Source organism: Ambystoma mexicanum, chromosome 1p (assembly GCF_040938575.1).
Source record: "Ambystoma mexicanum isolate Mex_15411 chromosome 1p, UKY_AmexF1_1, whole genome shotgun sequence".
Taxonomy (NCBI): domain Eukaryota; kingdom Metazoa; phylum Chordata; class Amphibia; order Caudata; family Ambystomatidae; genus Ambystoma; species Ambystoma mexicanum.
The window spans coordinates 1,411,678,754-1,411,701,923 of record NC_090921.1 but is presented as its reverse complement, the minus strand read 5'-3'; positions in this window follow the sequence as shown (position 1 = coordinate 1,411,701,923).

Below are 23,170 nucleotides of genomic sequence, written 5' to 3'. Positions count from 1 at the left end.
ACCGCTCAACTCCAGACGGGTCTGCCTTCGAAGGATCTGGGCGTAGAGCGCTGGGCCTATGCGTTCCAGGACCCTCATTGTAACGCTCACCTGAATCCCTCGGAGGCGCAGGTCTGGGCTGGGGGTTCTCGGAGTCTTCTAGGGTCACGCGCAGGCCTCGAATGCCACCCTGGAAAGGCCCTTTCCTCACTGAGATCTTTATCTGAAGGCTGAGGTGACTGCAATTATGAGAGCAAGGGGTTAATATGGATATATAAGCCTGACTGGGTAAGCTGCCTCCCCTTCCTGGTACTCCCAAGTAGTTCGTAGGCTAAATGTGCTCACCTTATGTAGGTGAAAGCGGAGCTCTCCATCCTGCGTCTGTGCAGGGGCGCCGAAGCCAGTTACTTCACTGGTTAATTGTCCAGCCTCTTGGTTGCAGAGGATGAAGATTTGGAGCTAGGCCGTTGTTAGCAGCACGAACGGCGGTTGCTTGAATATGGAGGTCCGGAGAGCGATGGAATGGTGAAGGTATTGCAGGCAAGTAAGTAAAAAATGTCAATTCGAAGTTAAAAGCACTTCTTAATGTCTCTTTTCCTTTTTCAGGTCGCAGAAGCAGCTGGGTAGAAAAATGGAGGTCGAGGAATGCGCCGAGGAGTGAGAAAGATGAGCGCTGCCCAAAACACGTGCGTATAGATGGAGTTTTGTATTTCTTAATGATGTCCTTTTGTTTTGCAGATGCGAGTAGCAGCGTCGGCGGAGGCGGGAAGAATGCAGCGCAGGTAAGGAAAGTTTCACGGAGGTTTACTAACCAATGTCTTTGCCTCCACAGGGTGCCGAAAAAATGGAAAGCTGCAGCCCGTGGCTTGAGATGCACCGATGGACTGGGTAAGTGCTGCGCTGGTTTTTATCTCGTGCTAACCTGGTGTTCTTTTCCCTTTTCAGATGCTGCTGAAGACGAAGATGGTATTTCAGAAGGTAAGATTGCAGATTTCTCTTCCCCAGATGCAGAAGTTGAAGATTCTCTGGAGCTGACACGGTGAGCGTCCTGCTGCTATTGCAGAATAACACGAAGCACGTTGCTCTGATCAGGCGTGGTTTAAATAGCTTACTGGAGTGCTTAGGTGTCTCCTTCCACAGCAGCCTCGCCCAGGTAAGAAGTCCCAGCTTCCAGAATAGTTCCAGTATCCAGTCCCAGGGAGTGGTGCTGGCCACACCCAGAAGGTAAAGTAGTTCCAGCCATGGATGGATGAGGATTTCATCCTGCAGGTGAGTGAACAGCATGGTCTGCAGCAGGTAGGTCCACCCAAGCACCATTCCTTACATCATGAGCCCGGCACGTCCTGTGCCGGGACTGGGTCCCCTTATGAGCCTGGCGCCACTGGCGCCAGGACAAGGTCCATAAGGCCCCTATGGGAGCCGATGGGTGCCTGGAAATGAAGTTGTGACCCAGCTTCCGAGGCAGTTGGGCTAAACCTGACTCCTTGGAGGCTGCGGTCATGACAGCACCCCCCCTCAAGGCCCCTCCCAAGCTTGTCTTTTCCAGAGGTTTTGGCTTGTTGGGAAAAGCCCGATGAAATTTTCGGACTAGACGAGGTGCATGTACATATTCTGAGGGTTCCCAAGATCTCTCCTGGGGTCCATATCCCTTCCAATCAATCAGGTAGTATAGTTTTGATTTGGAAATTTTGGAGTCCAAGATGTTTCGAATTTCAAATTCGGATTCTCCGTCAACTTGGATTGGCTCAGGAGGTTTAGTCAAACGGGTTCCGGGTTGCACAGGTTTCAGGAGAGAAACATGGAAGACAGGATGTATCTTCATTCGAGTAGGTAATTCTAGTTTGACAGCCACTGGGTTAATCACGGCCGTGATCGAGTAGGGTCCTAAATATCTTGGGTTGAAGGTGCATGGCCCTTTTAAAGATAAATGTTTAGTGGACAGCCAGACTTGGTCTCCTTTTTGATATTGAGGAGCCTCTTTTCGATGTTGGTCTGCTCCTTTTTTGTATGATTCTTTAGCTCGTTGAAGATGAGCTGTGGCTTCTTTAAATGCTTGAGTTATCATCGAATGCAGATGGTCAACAGCAGGTGTTCCGAGAGCTTGAGGTGGGTCCAGATTTGAGGTTCGCGGATGTCTTCCATACAGCAGGAAAAAAGGGGTTTTTCCCGTCCCAGAATGGATTGAATTATTGTAAGCGTATTCAGCAATCCAAAGGACATCCTTCCAAGTACCCTCGGATTGATGCAACATGCAGCGCAGATATTGTTCTAAAGTTTGGTTAGTTCTCTCAGTCAGCCCGTCGGTTTGAGGGTGATGGCTGGTGGAAAGTCGTACATCAATTTGTGCTAAGCGACAACAACTCCGCCAAAAATGGGAAATAAATTGGCTCCCTCGGTCAGAGATTAGTACTGAAGGGAAACCGTGCAACCGGACAATGTTTTCAAGAAATTCTCGGGCTAGAATGGAAGCTGTAGGTAAACCCTTCAGTGGGATAAAATGAGCCATTTTTGAAAAAAGGTCCACGATCACTAGAATTGTGTTGTATCCGGAGCAAGGGGGTAAATCCGTGATAAAATCCATCGAGAGCGTATGCCAAGGGCCTGGTGGAATGTCTATTGGACGTAGTAATCCTGCTGGTTTTTCCTTCTGACTCTTGTTTTGTGCGCAGATACCACAAGAAGCCACAAACTCTTTAACATCTTTCCTCCAAGATGGCCACCAAAAATGCCTTTTAATTTTCTCTGAGGTTTTGGCAACTCCAGGATGTCCTTCCATTAGAGAATCATGGTAGCAGGTGATGACCTGTTTTTGTAAGTCAGCGCAGGGTAAGAATAGTCTTCCTTGGAAATACAATAGGTTCTGATCTATTGTAAAATCCTTTCCTTTCAATTGCCAATTCGATGAATCTTCGGGAGTTATGAGTTGATTGACCCTTGCTTTAATCTCTTCGAGGGATAGTGTGATGATTGCTCCTAGTATCTTTTGTTCAGGAATTATTGGCACCGGCTCCGGATTAGCTGTAAGTTCGTCTACCCCTATCCGGGAAAGGGCGTCTGCTTTTCCGTTCCTAACGCCTGGTCGATATGTGATTACAAAATCGAATTCTGCGAAGAATAAAGCCCAGCGTAGTTGCCTCGAAGATTGAGCTTTAGCTGACTTCAGGTACTGGAGGTTACGGTGATCCGTGATTACAGTTACTGTGTGCCGGGCTCCCAAAAGATAATGCCGCCAGTCCTTAAAGGCGGACTTAATTGCCAAGAGTTCTTTGTCCGTAATTGTGTAGTTGATCTCAGGAGCCGAAAATTTGCGAGACCAAAAGGCTACAGGGTGTAACTGGTGCGTTTCGGGGTCTCTTTGTGACAGCACCGCCCCCATTGCAAGACTGGAAGCGTCTGTCTCGACGATGTAGGGAAGTTCTGGACGGGGATGCCTTAAGACTGGATCAGAGATAAATTTGGCTTTTAATTCTTGGAAGGCTTGTTCGGCTTCTGGAGTCCACTCAAATTTTTTATTCTTTTTCAGAAGAGCCGTGATAGGTTGGACTACCCGAGAGAATTCAGGAATGAACCTTCGGTAAAAATTAGCGAAGCCCAGCATGCTCTGTACACCTTTCACAGAAGTTGGGGAAGGCCATTTGGTGATAGCATCCACTTTTCTTGAGTCCATGTGAACTCCGTTGGGTGATAAGATGAACCCTAAAAATTCCACTTCCTTTGCGTGAAAGGTGCACTTCTCCAGTTTAGCAAACAAGCGGTGTTGGCGAAGTCTCTGTAAAACCGCTGTGACGTGTCTACGATGATCAGTTTCTGAGGCTGAGTATACCAGGATGTCGTCAATATAAACGACTACGCACACATCAATAAGTTCTCTGAGGACATCATTCATGAAAAACTGGAAAGCGGCCGGTGCGTTACATAGTCCGAAGGGCATTACTTGATACTCAAATAATCCATATTAAGTGCGAAAGGCCGTCTTCCATTCGTCGCCCTTCTTAATGCGTACCAAATGGTAAGCTCCTCTGAGGTCTAACTTTGTGTATATGCAGGCGCCTTTTACCTGGTCCAATAATTCAGGAATCAAGGGCAACGGGTATCGGTTTTTGACTGTAATCTGGTTCAGGGCGCGATAATCGATACAAGTTCTTAGGTCACCTTCCTATTTCGGGACGAAGAACAAAGCTGAGGAAGCCGGGGATTTCGAGGGGCGGATGAATCCGTTAGCCAAGTACTGGTCCAAGTATTGCCTGAGATGGAGGTTTTCTGGTTCAGTGAGGGCATATATTCTACTGCACGGAGGGGTGGACCCAGGTATTAGGTCTATCTGGCAGTCGTATGACCGATGCGGAGGCAGGGTGTTGGCTTGATCTTTCTGAAAGACGTCGCTGAACTCTTGGTATTCCAGAGGTAATCGGGGGTCCTCGGAAGTGATGGCTGCTAGCTTGATTTCGGGCTGAGGATAACAGGTTGAAGCGCATTCTGGAAACCGAATTACCTTGGCTCGCCAGTCTATCTGAGGATTGTGCTTTTCCAACCAAGGCATTCCCAGAATCACCTGAAACTGCAGGGCCTTGATTACATCAAACACGATCTTCTCCCGATGTCCGTCTTGACATAACAACGTTACCTCCATGGTGGTATGAGAAACTAGTCCGGAAGCTATTTCAGTACCATCCACTGTCGTGATTACGTCCTTTACCATCTTGGGACGTAGGGGAAGATCCATCCTGGTAGCCAAGTCTTGGTCCACATAATTACCGATTGCTCCGCTATCAATGTATACTTTGATAGCATGCATGCGATCTGGTCTATTGGGACTTATGAGGACCATAGGCATTACCAAATGCGAGGTCAAGGAACTGGTTTTAACGCTCGGCAAGCGGACCTCTACGCTTGTCGGGCGAGGTCGTTTCCCGATTCCAGTTTCTCAGCATTTTTATCAGAAACTCCTACGGTCTTCTTGACCGGTTTCACTGAGCAATCACGAAGGAAATGTCCAGAATTCCCACAGTATAGGCACAGCTGTAATTGCCTTCTTCTTTCCCGTTCTTTATGAGTTAATGGTCCTTTTACTACTCCTATTTGCATTGGTTCCACGGAGTCATTCCCTTAGCGGAGCTCTGAGGTCTTGAAAGTACCCGGGTTTCAAATCTGGATCGATCGGTCTTCCTGTTCTGTAGCCGATGACCTAATTGGACTACTAGGTCGATATAATCTGAACAGTCTTGCGGCGGATTAACCACCTGTGCTAAAACGTCTTTAAGTTCCCCACGTAGACCTCTGTAGAAGAGCGTGATTCTCTTATCTTCAGGCCACCTGGTCTCAACCACCAGTCTATTAAAGGACGCTATGGAAGCCAGGAGATCCTGATTACCTTGTCTGAGTGACAGGAGTTCATTGTCCAAGGCCTGCCCCTGTGAATGTCTTGCGAACAACTTTTCCATACTGGTCTGAAAGTCTTGAAAGTTATAGAGGAGCGGGTCATCCTGTGTCACGAGAGGAATGGACCAATCTGCAGCACTACCGCTAAGATAGGAAAGTACAAACGCTACCTTGGCTTGGTCCGTTGGGAATGCGGCGGGTCTACACAGAAAGTGCAAGCGGCATTGATTGATGAATACTGCATATCGCTTTGGATCACCGGAAAAACGTTCGGGCGGGGCCAAAGGCACATTCCCTGGCAGATTAATTTGCACTGGATTACTTGAGGTTGTAGGAGTGCCGCCCCCTCCATAGGGAGGCAGTGGCGTCTGTCCCGCTTGAGCCTGTAGCAACTGTCTGGCCAGATCATCTGTCCGTTCCTTGGCAATGATCAACTCCCTTCGTAAAGCGTTTGTTTCTTGGCGAGATGCGTGTACTTCTGCCCTTAGTTCCCCAAGCAATTGAGCCAGTTGATCTGTGTCCGAGGTTTCCATTGCGCCTGGGTGGGAAAATTGCGGTAGGCTTCGCGTTCTGTAACGCTCACCTGAATCCCTCGGAGGCGCAGGTCTGGGCTGGGGGTTCTCGGAGTCTTCTAGGGTCACGTGCAGGCCTCGAATGCCACCCTGGAAAGGCCCTTTCCTCACTGAGATCTTGATCTGAAGGGGGAGGTGTCTGCAATTATGAGAGCAAGGGGTTAATAGGGATATATAAGCCTGACTGGGTAAGCTGCCTCCCCTTCCTGGTACTCCCAAGTAGTTCGTAGGCTAAATGTGCTCACCTTATGTAGGTGAAAGCGGAGCTCTCCATCCTGCGTCTGTGCAGGGGCGCCGAAGCCAGTTACTTCACTGGTTAATTGTCCAGCCTCTTGGTTGCAGAGGATGAAGATTTGGAGCTAGGCCGTTGTTAGCAGCACGAACGGCGGTTGCTTGAATATGGAGGTCCGGAGAGCGATGGAATGGCGAAGGTATTGCAGGCAAGTAAGTAAAAAATGTCAATTCGAAGTTAAAAGCACTTCTTAATGTCTCTTTTCCTTTTTCAGGTCGCAGAAGCAGCAGGGTAGAAAAATGGAGGTCGAGGAATGCGCCGAGGAGTGAGAAAGATGAGCGCTGCCCAAAACACGTGCGTATAGATGGAGTTTTGTATTTCTTAATGATGTCCTTTTGTTTTGCAGATGCGAGTAGCAGCGTCGGCGGAGGCGGGAAGAATGCAGCGCAGGTAAGCAAAGTTTCACGGAGGTTTACTAACCAATGTCTTTGCTTCCACAGGGTGCCGAAAAAATGGAAAGCTGCAGCCCGTGGCTTGAGATGCACCAATGGACTGGGTAAGTGCTGCGCTGGTTTTTATCTCGTGCTAACCTGGTGTTCTTTTCGCTTTTCAGATGCTGCTGAAGACGAAGATGGTATTTTAGAAGGTAAGATTGCGGATTTCTCTTCCCCAGATGCAGAAGTTGAAGATTCTCTGGAGCTGACACGGTGAGCGTCCTGCTGCTATTGCAGAATAACGCGAAGCACGTTGCTCTGATCGGGCGTGGTTTAAATAGCTTACTGGAGTGCTTAGGTGTCTCCTTCCACAGCAGCCTCGCCCAGGTAAGAAGTCCCAGCTTCCAGAATAGTTCCAGTATCCAGTCCCAGGGAGTGGTGCTGGCCACACCCAGAAGGTAAAGTAGTTCCAGCCATGGATGGATGAGGATTTCATCCTGCAGGTGAGTGAGCAGCATGGTCTGCAGCAGGTAGGTCCACCCAAGCACCATTCCTTACATCATGAGCCCGGCACGTCCTGTGCCGGGACTGGGTCCCCTTATGAGCCTGGCGCCACTGGCGCCAGGACAAGGTCCATAAGGCCCCTATGGGAGCCGATGGGTGCCTGGAAATGAAGTTGTGACCCAGCTTCCGAGGCAGTTGGGCTAAACCTGACTCCTTGGAGGCTGCGGTCATGACACTCATCTGGGTGTTGCTCATGCTGATCCGGCACCCCTCTGCATCCTCTGCCTTCGTGAGGTGCCGGGCCTTGTAGAGGGTCCTGGACCTGAAGTCCTCCCAGCGCTTCCGGATGTGCTCGATGTCGCGGGTTGCCACCCCCTCCGTGTTGATGGCAACCACTGTGTCCTCCCAGATCCTCCCCCGTCCTTCCTTGTTGTTGCGTGATGTTCCGAAGAGAGCATCATAATGCCCCAGGACATGCTCCACCAGGACACCAACTTCCTTCTCACTGAAGCTGTTGGCCCTCTGCCTCTCTGGCTGAGGGTCGCCAATGGTCTCAGATGGTGTTTGCCCCAACATGGCGACCCCTGAGTCAGGCGTGGGTGGGCAACTGGGTCCTGGGGCTGGGCTGTGGACCGATGGTATCCCAGTCGGGAGTCTTCTGTTCCAGCAGGGGTGAACACAGCAACTGGACCCCTGCAGATGGCTGACGTGCAGTCACCAAATAGCAGGGCACATGGGCAGCAGGCAGGCAGCAGCAGAAGGCTGGTGGGAGCGTGCTCAGGGCTCTTGGGGGCAGGAAAATGGCCTTTTGGGAAGGAGTGTGGTCTTCCGTATGTTTCTGCGTGGCCAGCTTGATACCGAGTGATTTGGCACGTGAAAAAAGTGCACGTCAGCATGAAATCCGAGGGAAGGCCCTTAGCGCATAAGCGCGTAAGTGACATTACGCGCGTGGGTGTTCCCGCCAACACGGGTGCATTGTGAATCAGCACGTGAGAAAACTGCACGTCACTGTGCTATTGGAGGAAAGGGCCTTAGCGCGTAAGCGCGTAAGTGACGTTGCACGTGTGGGCTGGCTTAAAAGGTATGAGTATCATGCTATTTTCTTGTATGTGCTTTTTGTGGAGAGCGAGTGGGTGTTTCTTGTACTTCTTGTCGGTTCACATGCGATTACTTCACAACGTTTCCAGTTCGTACTCCCTGTTTCCTCAGACTGCATTCTTTTCTTCTTTTGGCGGGGGTGTTGCTGTTTTTTTCATGTTCTTTTTCAAGGCAGACGGTGAGTTGCGCACGTATTTTCCAACTGTGGTTGCCCCCATGTGTCGCGTACCCCTACAGAGGTCATTGTAGGCAGTGTGTAACACACGTACGCTTATTTTTGTTTTTCTGGTTGCCACAGCGGGTTCATTTTTCCATGCACGTGGTCTACCAGGGGTTGCGTGCACGTGTACTTTTGTTTTTGGGGTGCCTGTGCGTTGCGTGACCCGTCATCTTCCCCCAGGGGTCACATACAGCCTTGCTAGAGCACTAGGGTACGAATTCCATCTAGTACCCTACCCCTTTCACCCTAATTGCCCAGGACAAATGTTTAATGCAACTCCCATATGCACAACAACATCAGTGCCATGGTTGGGAGGCGACCAAGCAGTAAGGTAGGCACAGGTGGCTGACATCCAAAAGGTGGGCGTGGTGGGCGCGGTAGGGGACGTGGCCAGGATTTGCAGGGTGCCCCTAGAGCCCAGTGTGTGGAGGACCAATCGGGGCCACCTATGCCCCACCCCCAATGGTTGTGGGAAACTTAGCTGACACCATCCCAGCTCAGCCCTTGTTGGACCAGCCCATTTTTTCACCTGAACCGGCACAGTATGACTCCCAGGCTGACTTCCAGGTCAGCAAGTCTAATCCACGTGTGGCGGTGAAAGTTGCTGTCACCAGGCCACGTGGATCTGGGGCAGCAATGTTATCTGCCGCCCCAAGTAGCCAGGGTGGGGAGGCTGAAGGGGCAGCTGCAGCTCAATCCACCCCAGCTCCGAGTCTCCCAGCCGGGACAGTGTCGGTCCAGGTCCATCACACCGATGTTGGCCCTGCCAACATCACCCTGCAGCCAATGCCTGCACCAAGACCTATGGTCATTGTGCCTTTACAGGCTTCTAGTACCCAGTCCACCTGCGCTTCTTCCCCTACTGACCAGAGTGGCGTAAGCCACTCAGGAACCCCACCACCTTCCAAGAAGAAGAAGAAGGGTGCTCTTGCACTACAGGCTGAGACCACAGACACGGCTACACACTCCGGCACGTCAAGGAAGCCTAGCTTCAATGATGCCTAACTTGATGCACTTGTGGCCTATGTGTCGGCACATAGCCGCAAAATGTTGGTGACTGGTGGCTGTAAGACTACGACTGCTCAACGCAGGGCCCACTGGCAGACCATCGCGGACGACATTAGTGCCCTTGGATTTGTGAGGCACACAGCTGATGATTGCTTCAAGCGGTGGAATGACCTTAAACGCAGAGCAAATAACAAGCTGGCTTCCAATCATGCCTCTACTCTGGTGACTGGCGGTGGGTCTCCACCAGAGGACAACCAACTCACTGAACATGAGTCTGTTGCTGGAACCTTCATCACAGAGGAACAGATCCAAGGCGTGGGAGACCTACCAGATTATGAGGCATTGTCCGGTGAGTGCCCATGCAAGTGTGTGTAATCTATGTGTATGTTTCTTGGGTGATGTGTAATGATTGAGTGCCAGGTGAGAGTGTGTACTCCTGAGTGGTATGGGTTACCCATGTGCTTCCTCCAAACCATTCACCGGCCTTAGGTTTGGGTATGACAGTATCCCTTCTGACCACAGTAGCCAATTAGTGCCACATTACTGCAGTTGCCCTTGAACTGTCATCTTGCGAACAACATTGTTCTGATTTTCCAGTGATCATTCAGCCTGATTGTTTCAATCCTCCCATTTTTGCAACGCATTTTTCTGCCCTAATGTATGTGACATGCTTCTGTCATAGATTACAACCCGCATTGGCCCACATGTATTACCTTGTTATGGGAATGATTTGACCATTCAGGCTGATTGAGTAAGGGCCTACTCACATTCATTTTTGTGGCCTGTTTGAATGTGGAACATGATTGTTGTTTCCTGTCATGTTGAACTGACCAACCATTAATGTATCCATCTGCCTGCCATCACTGTATTATTGCACACTGGATGTGTTGCAGTGTGTGGCACATGCGTATTTTGTCACACTATTTTGCATTTTTCATCTCATCATGTCCATCTCACATGGATGGGTGACAGTACTCATTCACTAACATATGGCTGTACTTGTCAAATGTACCATGGCTATGCTACATGCCATCTGTGTGCTGGCATGTGTCATGTATGTGGATTGCCCATGCCTCTCACAGGCTAATCTGTGATGGCAGTGCTATCCAGCATGCACCACATTTGTTGCTTTTCCGTCTTGGAGTCCTCAGTGTCTGCCTTTTGCCTCCCCTTCCAACTCATTGACAGTGCATGCATGCCAGGGTTATAGTCGTGTGGGACATGTGTTTTCATCTACTGGATCTCTGCCTTGTCAGGCCTATGTGTGTGCTATGGTGCTCATGCCTGTTTCTATTTGTTGTCTTTCATGTTTTTGCAGGTGATGTTGCACTTAATGCTGTTGAGGTGGAGGAGATGGTGCAAACCCAGAAAGAATCTCAGCCACGACCAGGCACCAGTGGAGGACGTGGTGTGGTGGTGGATGAAAACCCTATCCTCCTGCAGACCATACTGTACACGGGTGTCTCTGGGTGCACCTCCCCAGACCTCTATGATTCAGGTGCTGAATCGGACAGTGGGACTTATGTGCTGTCGCAGGTGGGTGTTTCTGGCAGGGATGCTGTTCTGTCCAACCCACCTGCACCAGGGTTAGGCCCCACTATGGGGATGTCAGTGTTGGTAACTCTGCCTTTGGAGGTTATGGATGCAGGGTCACACTCCACTACATCTGATCCTGTGCCTGGACCAGCAGATCAGAGGGGGAATGCAGTCCTGCAGCCTCAGGCAGTGCCAGCAAAGCAAGGTGCAGATTGCCTTGCCCCAAACAGGTGTGGTGCCCGCCGATGTGGTGGCCATACACCACCAGGCAATACTGTATGGGAAAACTCCATGTACAGTATAGCAGCACAACAGGGAGCATCGGTTGAAATGATGGCTCAGGCAATGGAGAGGGTGGCCACTTCCATTCTCCACCCTCAAAGGCAGATGGAGCAACAACATCAGGCAACAGACTCCATTTGCCAATCACACAGGGAAGACATGTTGGCGTCCAACAGGGACTGACGGGCGGCACTGGAGACTGTGCGCAAAGCCATATCTGTAGAGTCACAGGGCCACATGGAAGCCCTGAGGTTAGAACTCCATCAGGGAGACTCTGGGTGAACTTGAGGCTTCCCGGAATTTTAGGTCAGAACAGCAGCTGGAGCAGCTCACACGTTCGATCTCAGCTGAGCTGCAGGCAACTTGTGAGGAGATCTGGGCATCACGCGAGGCCATGCATGCAGAAATGAAGCAACCCGTGAGGTGCTGCACGGTGATCTCCGTACTATCATCCTCCAGAATGAGACCTTCCACACCCACATGCTTGCTGCCATGAAGGACCATACCAGGGCTTTACGTGGGCGGCCTCCCATAGCACCGCCACATCCTGATGTAGCAGCAGAGGGTGAAGAGAGCAACAGCAGTTCTACCACATTGGCTTAGCCGTGCAGGCCATGAGCCCATGGAGGTATTTTATTTTGTTCGCAACATCCACGCAGGTGGGTGTTGGGGTGCACCCTGTCCTTGAACCTCCTGGGTGGCCTAACAACCACCCCCTGGTCCACACATGGCCATTTTGTTTTTTACAGTGTGTTGTCTTGTGTGGCTCCCGTGGGCATCCACTGTGTATTCCAGCTGGGCACATGCAGGCTTGTCCTGTCTTTTGGTTAGATTCTTGAGTTCATGACACACACACCCCTCTTGCTTCCCCTTTCCATGGGCTTGCAAAGGGTGTGATCAAGTGACAGTGACTTACACAGTGACATTGGGCTCCCATGAGCTGTGTGGGCAGTCTGTAGTCAAAACTGTGTGGACATCCCTAGTGGGGAATGTTGTTGTATTGAACACTGCATGGTGTATTGATATGTGCTTGTGCATCCATGTCTTCCTCCTTATTCACAGGTACCTTCTTCATGTCTTCACAAGGCCGTCTCCTTTGCAGATGCAGTTCATGTTGTATGCAGTACAGTGACACATTTGCCTGACAGCAACACTCTGCAGTTGGAAGGGGTCGATGTGCTGGCTTATTAAGGTTGTAAGACTTGCACTACTTTGATTTTGTACTGTCATATTTAGCCACTGTTTCATCCTGTGTTGCTACATTGTGTTGCTGGTAAGTATTTGTTCATGTGTGCTGTTTGTTATTGATTACTGGGAGCATATTGTCTGTGGCCTGTTTCCATTTGGGACAGTGCACCTTGTGACACTTGTGTCATGTGTTGTGCATTCATTCGGTTGCTTTCACATTGCATGACATGCCATGGTGTGTTGGGTAGCTGAGATGGGGAGGGATTTGGTGACATGGCACTATTTTCATGTTGTATTTTGCAAGGGGGGTAGTCATTCATGCAGCATAAATGTGTGTCTTTTTGTGACACAGCATTGGTTGTCTTTCAGTAGGTAGGGATGCACACAATGTAACACTTCCAGGTGTCCAATCTCATGCTGGTATAGTTGTGACACTTGACTGTCCCTTTTGTCATCATCATTGATTGTCAGCTGGTATGTGCCAGGGCTGTGTGCACTCCACAGGGGTGTGATTTTATGTGAAATAATTACCCACCAGCTGCGTACGGGCTGCCTCACCAAGGTGCCCTTTCCCCTCCCATGTGCAGTGGCGTGCATGTGGTTTGGGATGTGGGGGCACCACTATGTCCACAGCCAGGCTCCGGCGGGTTGCAACATTGTGCAGGACACATGCTGCCACTTTGATCTTGCACACTACTGGGGGCGTGTATAGCAGCTGCCCACCAGAGCGGTCAAGGGACTGAAAGCGTGACTTGAGCTCTCCGAATGTGCGCTCCACTATGCCCCGGATTGCAATATGGGCTATGTTGTATCTTACCTCGGGTGGTGTGGTGGGGTTCCGAATTGGCGTCATCATGGGGGTGCTCAGAGGGTGCCACTGTCCCCTGGGGAGGTGATGATGGGTATCATTAGTGGGGTTGTGACATTACTCAGTATCTGACATGCATGCATGTGCAGAGGCATTTATACTCTCCAAGCAGCCATGTATTGCCATGCCGCCCAGCTTCTAGGTCTCGGTTTAGGGGTGACATTCTGAAAATGAAACTGTCATGGGTGGACCCTGGGTAGTTGGCATATACTGAGGTGATGATTCCCTTGGCATCACATACTACCTGCACGTTGATGGAATGCCAGTGCTTGCAGTTTCTATAGATGTGCTCAGTTGCCCTGGGAGGACATAGAGCCACATGGGTGCAATAAATGGTACCTAGCACTTTGGGGAAGTGTGCCACCCTGTAAAAGTCCTGGACGGAGCCTGCCTTTTTGCAGGTGTTCTGGGCATGTATATGTGCCTGCAGACTGAAGAGCGTGCAGTCATGATGGCCAACACCCTCCCCACTATGGCACTTGTCCGCTGAAATGAACCAGTGGCCAAGAAGTGCAGTACATTGAGCACCTTTTCCAAGGGCTCAATGCTTGGGAGCACAGGGTGGGTGATGTCAGGTCATCCTCCCACTCACTCACTAGGTCGAGTATTATGTGTGGTGGGAACCTGTACCTCCCATACACCTGGTCATCAGGCATCCCAAAAAGGCTTGTCCTGGGTGTAAAAATGCTGGGCCTGGCTATCCTCCTCCTGCGGTGTCCCACAACCACTGCTGCGAGGAATGGTATATTCATTGTAGCTTCTGAGCTTGTTTATTGTTTGTGCGCACTTCTATGCTGCATGGGGCCTTATACGCCTGCTTCCTGCTGGCGTACGTGTTGCCGGATTAGCGCGTCTTTTTTGGCACACGCATTTCCCCTGTTCGATTCCATGAATACGTGTTGTAGGCATGCATGTAGGCGTTCCGCGCATTTACCTCCTGTACTTCCCCCGTAACGGCCACATTTTCATGCGTTGTTCCCCATTCCGCGTGTTACGTCCCATGTTCCGCCCACTTTTGTTGTGTGCGCCACGCTATGTGTGCTTTCGCTGTGCGTGTAGCGCATGCCATTTGATGACGTGTGCGCCCGCATGCGCCGCGCACGATTTTAGCACACATCCCAGGATTTACACATGCACAGACTTCCATGAATCTTTGTTTTGTATGGGATACGCTAAATACGGTGCCTTTATGAGACATTCCTTTAATTTAGCAACTGCCTCAGATTGCTCCTTTTCCCATATCCAGGGTGTATTCTGCTTCAATAGTTTAGTTAATGGTTGAGTAATTTCGGCATAATTTCAATACATTTCCTGTTATATCCCGTCATTCCTAATACACTTTTTAAACCTTTCACATTTCTAGGATCTTTCAATTTCTTTAAGGCCTCCACCTTTTTCTTTTGTGGATTTAGCCCATGTTCAGTTACTTCATGGCCTAGGAAATTCACCTTTTTCTTGCACCATTGGGCTTTCTGCAAAGATACCTTGACACCCGCCTTTTGCAATTGGCCAAATACATGTCTAATTTCATCAAAATGGCTTTTTAAGTTTTCATTTTTTATCAGGACATCATCCACCTAAACTATAGTCCTTCTTTCCGCTGCATCAGGCATAGGCTTTCTCAAAAATATGGCAAATTCGCTCACACTATTGACATACCCGAATGGTGTTCTAGCCCATGCGTATTGTGTTTTATCAAATGAAAATTAAAATAAATTCTGAATATCCTCTGCCAGTGGCACACACAAATATCCAGATGTGAGATCTAATGTGGTAAATACCTTTGAGCCATGCACCTGAGCAAGGCCTTGATCAATGAATGGCAGTGGCCATCTAGACACTGTCACTCTTTTATTTAACTCCCTCAGGTCCGCACACAGACACCATTGACCATTTGGCTTTAACACACCCAAAATAGGAGTGTTAGAGGTACTATGAATGGGCCTGATAATTCCTTTAGACTCCAAGTTTTTAATGATCTCTGCTAATGACTCTATGCATGCCAGTGGTAATCGATATTGGTGCACTAATAGTGGATTTCTACCACACCCCTCTGGTAATGTGGCAACATGTAAATTAGTTAGGCCGCAATCATATGCATCTTTGGCAAAAACATCTTTAAATTCCATAAATATTTTTCTCAATTCATTCTTATCCGCTTCACTATAACATGCATCTGCTAACAGAATCCTCTTCTCTACCATTTTTGAAAATTCTGGGAAATCCTCCAGTGGAGGAATCTCTGTGCTTTCTTCCAACTGTGTGGCTGTATCTCTCTGTAAAGCTGACACTTTTAAATATTTCGGCATATCAGCTTCCATTTTAATGTGCTAATGTTCTGTTTCATTTTCATTTAAGTCAAATACTATACAAATCTCTTGGTGACAGCGCACTGTCTCTTTGGAATCATAAGAATACACAGATTGAATGTTAAAGTTCCCTTTGGGTTGAGAATCCAGATATTCTGGCAACACACCCTGTGCATCTCCATATCTCTCAGGGATATTTGCAATCACCATGTTATTGAAATCTGCGGTATAATGTGATTTTTGTATGGCCATTCCTAATGAGGAATTCTCTTCTAAATGAATATCCTGACATCCTTTATTATTCACCATAATTTTAACAGACCCTTCTCCAACATCTATCAATGGGGTGTATTCATAATCCAGGCCGTGCTGTTTCCTGGATTCATTCAAGCACACAAATGCATCAGAATCTTTCATTTGCTGTCCATTCTTGCAATTTAGTGTTATAGCAACCTCCTTGGTGAATGCAGGAATAGTAATATCCTTCTTCACCTGTACTTCAATTGCATATGGGGCCAATTGTGCACAATAATAAGCCTTTCTGTTGTCTTCAAATTCGGGCGCAGGCCCACCTAGTGTGGACCATATTTTTTGGTTAAGGAAATCTAACACCATGCACATTCTGTGCATGATACCATTACCCATGTAGAAAATCTGTTTGTGTTCCACGCACTACTCACTCATTGTGGTAGATGGTTTTTTGTCCAATGTTAATCTTTAGCACGCACCTTCCTGCAGTTCGATTTTCAAAATCTGGATTGTCCAAACCAGAGACATATTGGTTTTTAATTCTACATTTTGGGATCTCCTCCCTCTCCATTATTCTCTGGAGTAATTTCTCATTAATAAAACTCCTTTCCTGTTCAAGCGCCAAATTGGCTTTTATCATTTTTGAATTGTCATTTATACCAATGTGAATCCATGGCTGCTCATCTTCCATGTGTATTTCAGCAAGGGTGGTGATGTATTTTTCTGTATCTACTTTAGGAATAGTGTTCTGTTTGCATTTGTTCTCTTTTAAATAGAAGCGCAATGTGTGTTCATCTATTTCAGTTCGCCATTTCTTCCTAGGATCCAAATAAATTTGGCAGATTGTTTTTCTCTTTCACTTGGCAGTTTATCCTGGCACATCAAAATGGGAGTGACACTAGGCACACATCTATTCTGTAGGTATACCTCCACTGCATCATTCGTTTTAGCAACAGTGTGGCATTCATTTACACTGCTGTTTTGTGATTTTATTTTCTTAGGTCTTATTTTTTTTTTTGCTAAAGACCACAGTACCCCATTTACCCCATTTATGAGAGGAGACAATCTTTTCAGGCAATCTGTTCCCATCAGGAATGGAATTTCACAAATAGATGTGATCAACAGATCCTGTTTCATTCTGTGTTTTCCTATCTTTATGTCAACCTCAGTGACACGCACGATAGTCACCTCCTCACCCTTAAAGGTATGCACCGGGCCTTCACTTTGCCTCACTGTGATCTGATTTTGTGGAGATCTCCCTTCATTGATACTTTTTACCAATTCTTTGGACATAATTGTGGCCTGTGCGCCAGTGTCAATCATTGCAAATGTACTGCATTTCTCTTCCACAGTAATGGGAGCATAATATCTGTCTTCAACTTCCTCTAACACACACAAAAAGTGTGAGTTCTTACTGATTTCAGGATTCACTTTTCTCAGACCTTTTTCACTTTTGGCTAAGCACATTGGTAAATGATCAGACATTCTTCCCTCCTTTCTGTCCATTTCTGTTTGAGAAATCTTACTCATTTCCCCATATTCAGAGGTCCTTTGGAGTGTGGCCAATGTTTGCCCTTCCATCTGGGAATCGTCAGAGTTCACACTACAATCCTCCACTTGAATATGCATAAAAACATCACTTGATAATTTGTCATTTTTTTATTTCTGGGCATTTGTGGGTGATTGGCATGGTACCAATCTTTTTAACTTCCTCAAAAATCTGTGGCTCGAAGAACCCTTCAGGTGACTGATCTGTACCCTCCTTTTGAGTACTTATTCTTCCGGCCTGTATTTTATCAGCTTCTTGATTGTCTAGAGAGAGTGTTCTAACCTTCACCTCTACCCCTTCATCAATTTGCCCTGCAGGAGTTGTCTTTTTTAAATCTGTCTCTTTGTTCTTTTGGAATTTCATGTTTCCTTTTTCATTTGCGCAAATTTCCAACGTTTGATTTAACTCCAGGTCAAACTGAACTTCTGTTTTAGATGCACTTACAATTTCTGTCTCATGTTTATCTGCCGGTATTTTTGTTTTTAAATCATTAAGCATCTCAGAGTCATTATGCAAAAACTGATCAGGGCAATCTGTCTTTTTATTATTGCAGGTATCATGAAGATTTAGTCACATATTATCAGAAGCCACCAAGTCAGTACTATGGCCTTCTGCCCACTCCTTTGATTACTGTTTTTGGGCCGTACAGAGCTTTCCTATTTGTTCAGCCAACATTTTCACATGGGCCTCAAGACACTGGAATCTTTCCATTTCTCTACAATCTTCTCTCTGTGACCTATGCCGATATTGGTTGTTTTCCCCATGGTTGAATCTATTCTGATATCTCTCAGGAGAGTGATTTCTTTTGGGGTTGTTTCTGAACTCTTGATTCATGTGGGGCAGGGAGCGGGTGTACCTATCCTTTGGTCGTAGTCCCCTGGTGGCAGTGATTCATTGTATTGACGGGAGGCATAATTCATACTCTGCCTCATGTCCTGTCTCTCATTTTGTGAGTATTGTCCCCTATGCAGATTCCCATTTTCAGTAAATCGATCCACATACCGGTGTCTGTCCTGATTGCCATATATCATGGTGTTAGGGTCAAATCTGCTCTGTGTCCCCAATGTCCGGTAGGGACCATTATTTCTTGTATCCTGGCCTTATCTCTAATTATTGTTCATGACATATCAGGCTGATATCCTGTCTCCCAAGCACCTAGGGCTAATGTAGCTCTCCCTATTACTAGGATCATGTGATTGAAACATCGGTGTAGAGAGCGGCAACCTCTGTTGATTACCCCTCAGTTTGGGTGTCATATTATTTTTACCTGGACTTTGAGCAAACTCAAGTGATATTTTAGCTGACCAGATCTCCATTACTGTTGCTGAGGATTCTTTAGATTTTGGTCTAGTATCTTTCATTTTATCACTCTCTCTACCCTGACAGTATAGCATTTCATATAGTTTTGTACTTTGGTGCACAATCCACTCAAGGGACTTGCCACGATCAAATGTGCGGACTAACTGTGATATGATGTCTTTCTGCAACCCATAGAAGTAGGCAGTTTTAAACTCATTGGAATTGGGGTCAAAAGATACATCAAAGTGAGAAAAAGCTCTTTTTAAATCTTATAAAAACTGGCAAGGGGACGTATTTGGCCCAGCTGTAATCGTGTAAACAACTTTCTTCGCCTCCTGTAATGACTGGAATGGAGAAAAATGACATCTAATCTCTTTTTCAAACTCTGCCCATGTCATGTTCTGCTGTTCATTTAATCCTCTAATGATACTGGCTGTGGGAGCATCCAGAATTAAGTGAAAGTATTGTCTGTATTATTCTTTAGGTATCTGGAGGGCTTTAAATATATTGTGCACCGCTTCTAAATGGTCTTCTATGCAGCACTCCGCTCCTTTTTTGAATGGTTTGATTAGGGCCATGATTGACTTCATTATTTTGATAGGGCTACTTGTTGCTATGCATGGGACTGCACTACTTTGTGAATCAACCCTTGTTTCAGGCTTATGGGATTGGTGGCAGCCCCCAATGGGTGTGTCAAATCCCACAAGGGCGCTGCAACCAAGTTCAGTCACCGGCACAGCCACTGGGGCACTAGCTCTCTGTGTAAAAATAGAGTTCACCTCAATTCCATTGAATGTGGTGCCCTGTCGTTTGTCCTGGGACTAGGAAATGCATATTTGCTGTTCCAAATCCTTGCACTTTTTAAGGAGCCTATCTGCCTCCTTACGCAAATAATTGTTTTCATCACCCATCTTATTAATCACATTTTGCATATCACTCATTTGCATTTGGCATTCATTGAACTCTTTGTCTCGTCTGTCTTTTTCTTGTAACATTTTAACTATCTCTTGTTCAGAATTTTGAAGATCACTTTCTTTCTCAAAATGTTCTTTTTGTAAAATCTGCATTTCCAAAATAACCTCATCTTTATCTTGTCTAATATGATCTACAAACCCTTTCAAGTGTTTTAATTCGTGCTCACTATCCTCAAACTGCTTCTTTCTTTGGGACAATTGAGTGTCGAGATCTTTACACTTTGACTGCATGTCCTTTTGACATACCCCTAGTTTTGCTCTTAACTTTTGCTCTTGTTCACTAGCTCCATCCAGTTCAACTTTTAATCTGCTAATCAGTTTGGCATAATTTTCTTGCATTTGCAGAGACCTAATTAAAATGAACCATATCTTGGCACATAGCCGTATCAGACAATCTTTCTCTGCATGTGTCATATCGCGGCAGGAATGGCGGGTGTGGAATCGCTGGCGCAGAATCGCTGGCGTTAAAGTCCGCCATTGCGCTTCCCGGCACGGCTCCTCTCTGCACCATTCTAGATGTTGCACGCGTACGTAGCCGGAAGTATAAATTCCAACACTTCCTGGTTACATACGCGTTGCAACGTTTCCGGGTTTCTTCCTGTGTTGCTGCCGCTCCCACTGTGTTCTCGCTTCCTCTCCTTGTTGCTCGTTTGCTACCCCGTTTCTTAGGAGTTCTGTCTCCTTGCTCTCGCTAGCCCCTGTATGTTCTGCCTTTCCCTCTCCTCCCTGCTTTCTCTCCTCCTCTCTCTAATCCTTCTTTTTTGTCTTCTTCCCTTTTTCCTTCTTTGTTTCCTTCTTTCCTGTTTTCATTGGATCCGCTGTGTACCCGACCTTGGCCTGCTGTTTGGACTACCTTCGTCTTGCTTCCTTACCTGTTTGATCTGCTGTGTACCCGACCTTGGCCTGCTGTTTGGACTGCCTTCGTCTTGCCTCCTTACCTGTTGGATCTGCTGTGTACCCCGATCCTTGCATGTTTCCTGGACTGCCTTAGCCTTTTCCTCTAACCTCCTGGATCTTGTTGTTATTCACTACTGCCTACTCATGGAGTGACTTCGTCCAGCCCTTGTGCATTCTTAACCAGTTTACCTCGACTCATCTATCTGAAGGAAGTCTCTTAGGGGTTTTTTGTGCCTCTGGCTTTTTCCCCTTGCTGGCGCTCCCGGTGGGGTTACCCCCGCTGCCCCTATTTTAGTGGCACGGTGGCATCCTATCGAGGGCGTCCTTACCTTCATAAAAAAAAGAGAGACCTTCAAGACACAAGGAAGGAAAACCTAAGAAGAAAGAGGAAGGTGAGGAGTTGGGGGAAGGGGGAGAGTCTACTTTATCGTCTGAAGAAGAGGACATTACCGACGTTAGTGACAGTTTGCAACGCCAACAAGAAAAAGATATGGCAACTCCCCAGCAAGTACAGGAACTTGTATCTGCCATTCAAAGCCTTAATCTGGAGGTCCAGAACATCAAGGCTGCCAACACAGCACTGCAACAGCGAATGACGGAAAGAGAACGACCCTCTGCAGACCTACCCTTGCTCCCTTTGGTATCTGGCAAATTTGATGGCTCGCCTAAGCGAGTGAAGGAGTTCCTAGATGCTTGCAATCTCCACTTTTCCTTCCGCCCACAGACTTTCGCTTCGGATCATGCCAAAGTAGACTTTATGATTACCCACATGATGGGTAATTCCCTGGCTTGGGCCACCCCTCTGGTCAATCAATCCGATCTTGTTTTACAAGATTATGATGCTTTCAAGACTCTACTACAGCAGACTTGTCTGCGCACGGAAAGTACTTTTCTGGCATCCGAGGATATCTTGGACATCCGTCAGGGAAATTCTGACTTACTCACCTACATCACTACCGTCAAACAGATAGTCGCAGAAGCCGGCTGGCAGGAACAGGCTCAATATGCCATTTTTCATCGAGGGTTGAGAGAGGATCTCAAGGACGAGTTGGCACGTATAGCCCGTCCGACATCTTTTTCAGATCTCATCACTGCCACTCTTCGGATTGATTTCCGATTATCGGAACAATGGTCTGAAAGAAAGAAGACCAAGTTCTACAGTAAACCTCCCCCAGAGACTCAGCCACCTTCCTCTTTACCGTCCTCACACCAAGGCAAAGACGAACCGATGCAGATTGGTACGGCTCGAGCCCCGCTCACCTCGGAGGAACGTAAGAGACGACGGGATGGCAGTTTGTGTATGTACTGTGGAGCCTCTACCCATTTGCTACGTGACTGTCCAGATGTCCCTCCTAGACGTTCGCGAAACGAGCGCCCTCGGTAAGTGTTAGGATGCACTCCCGAGGGGTCATCTCACGTCCTTATGCAACTCTTTCGGTGTCTTCCGCTGAGTCACCAGAGGATTCCAGGCTGATGGTTCTTACTTTTACCCTAATGCTGGGGAACACCGAAATCACAACTCAGGCTTTGCTCGACTGTGGTGCTGCCGGCAACTTCATCAACACCTTGTGGGCAGAAAGAAGGGTATAAACCGAGTGGCTAAACAAGAGGACCAGAAGGTAGAAGGAGTTGACGGAGAGCCTTTGAGTTCTGGCATGATTACCCACACCACTGAAGAACTGAACCTATGCATACAGCAGCATTCTGAAAGGATCTCATTTGATATCATTCAAGCAGCTCACTTCTCCATCATACTGGGGAAAGGGTGGCTTAGAAGACATAACCCTCACATAGACTGGGCTATGAACATACTAAGCTTTCAATCCGCTTTTTGTAAGTCAGAATGTCTTCCGGAGCCTAGGTTTGAGACAGTCCAGACCACCTGTAGCTACGAGTCCAGACTCATTCACTGTCTTCCTCACCACCTCCAGGAATACGCTGAGGTAGTGGCAGAGAAATCTTCTAGTGATCTGCCTCCCCACAGACCGGAAGATTGCTGCATAGACCTTGTTCCAGGAGCATTAGTACCTTTTTGTAGGATGTTTCCTCTTTCGCTCAAGGAGAGACACTTCCTCCGGGAATACCTGGATAACAACTTGGCCAATGGGCTAATCAGACCTTCAAAATCTCCGGCTGGTGCTTCCCTGTTTTTCATCCCCAAAACGAAGTCACAGGAGTTGAGACCCTGCATAGACTGCAGGGGATTGAACAAGGTGACCATTAAGGACTAATACCCAATGCCACTTATTACAGAAATCATTCAAGCCGTCCAGGGTGCCATGGTGTTTACCAAATTGGATCTTCGGAATGCTTATCACCTACTCTGGATTCAAAAGGGGGATGAGTGGAAAACAGCTTTCAGGACTCCATATGGGTTATATGAATACCAGGTGATGCCCTTTGGGTTAGTTAATGCCCCTTCGATATTCCAGCGCTTTATGGACAGGCTGTTTTCTGATTTGCTGTGTCAGACCACCATAGTATATCTCGACGACATCCTGGTGTACTCAAAAACTACGGAAGAACATGAAGGACACGTCAAAGAAGTTTTCCAGAGATTAAGGGATAATCATCTCTCGGTCAAACTTGACAA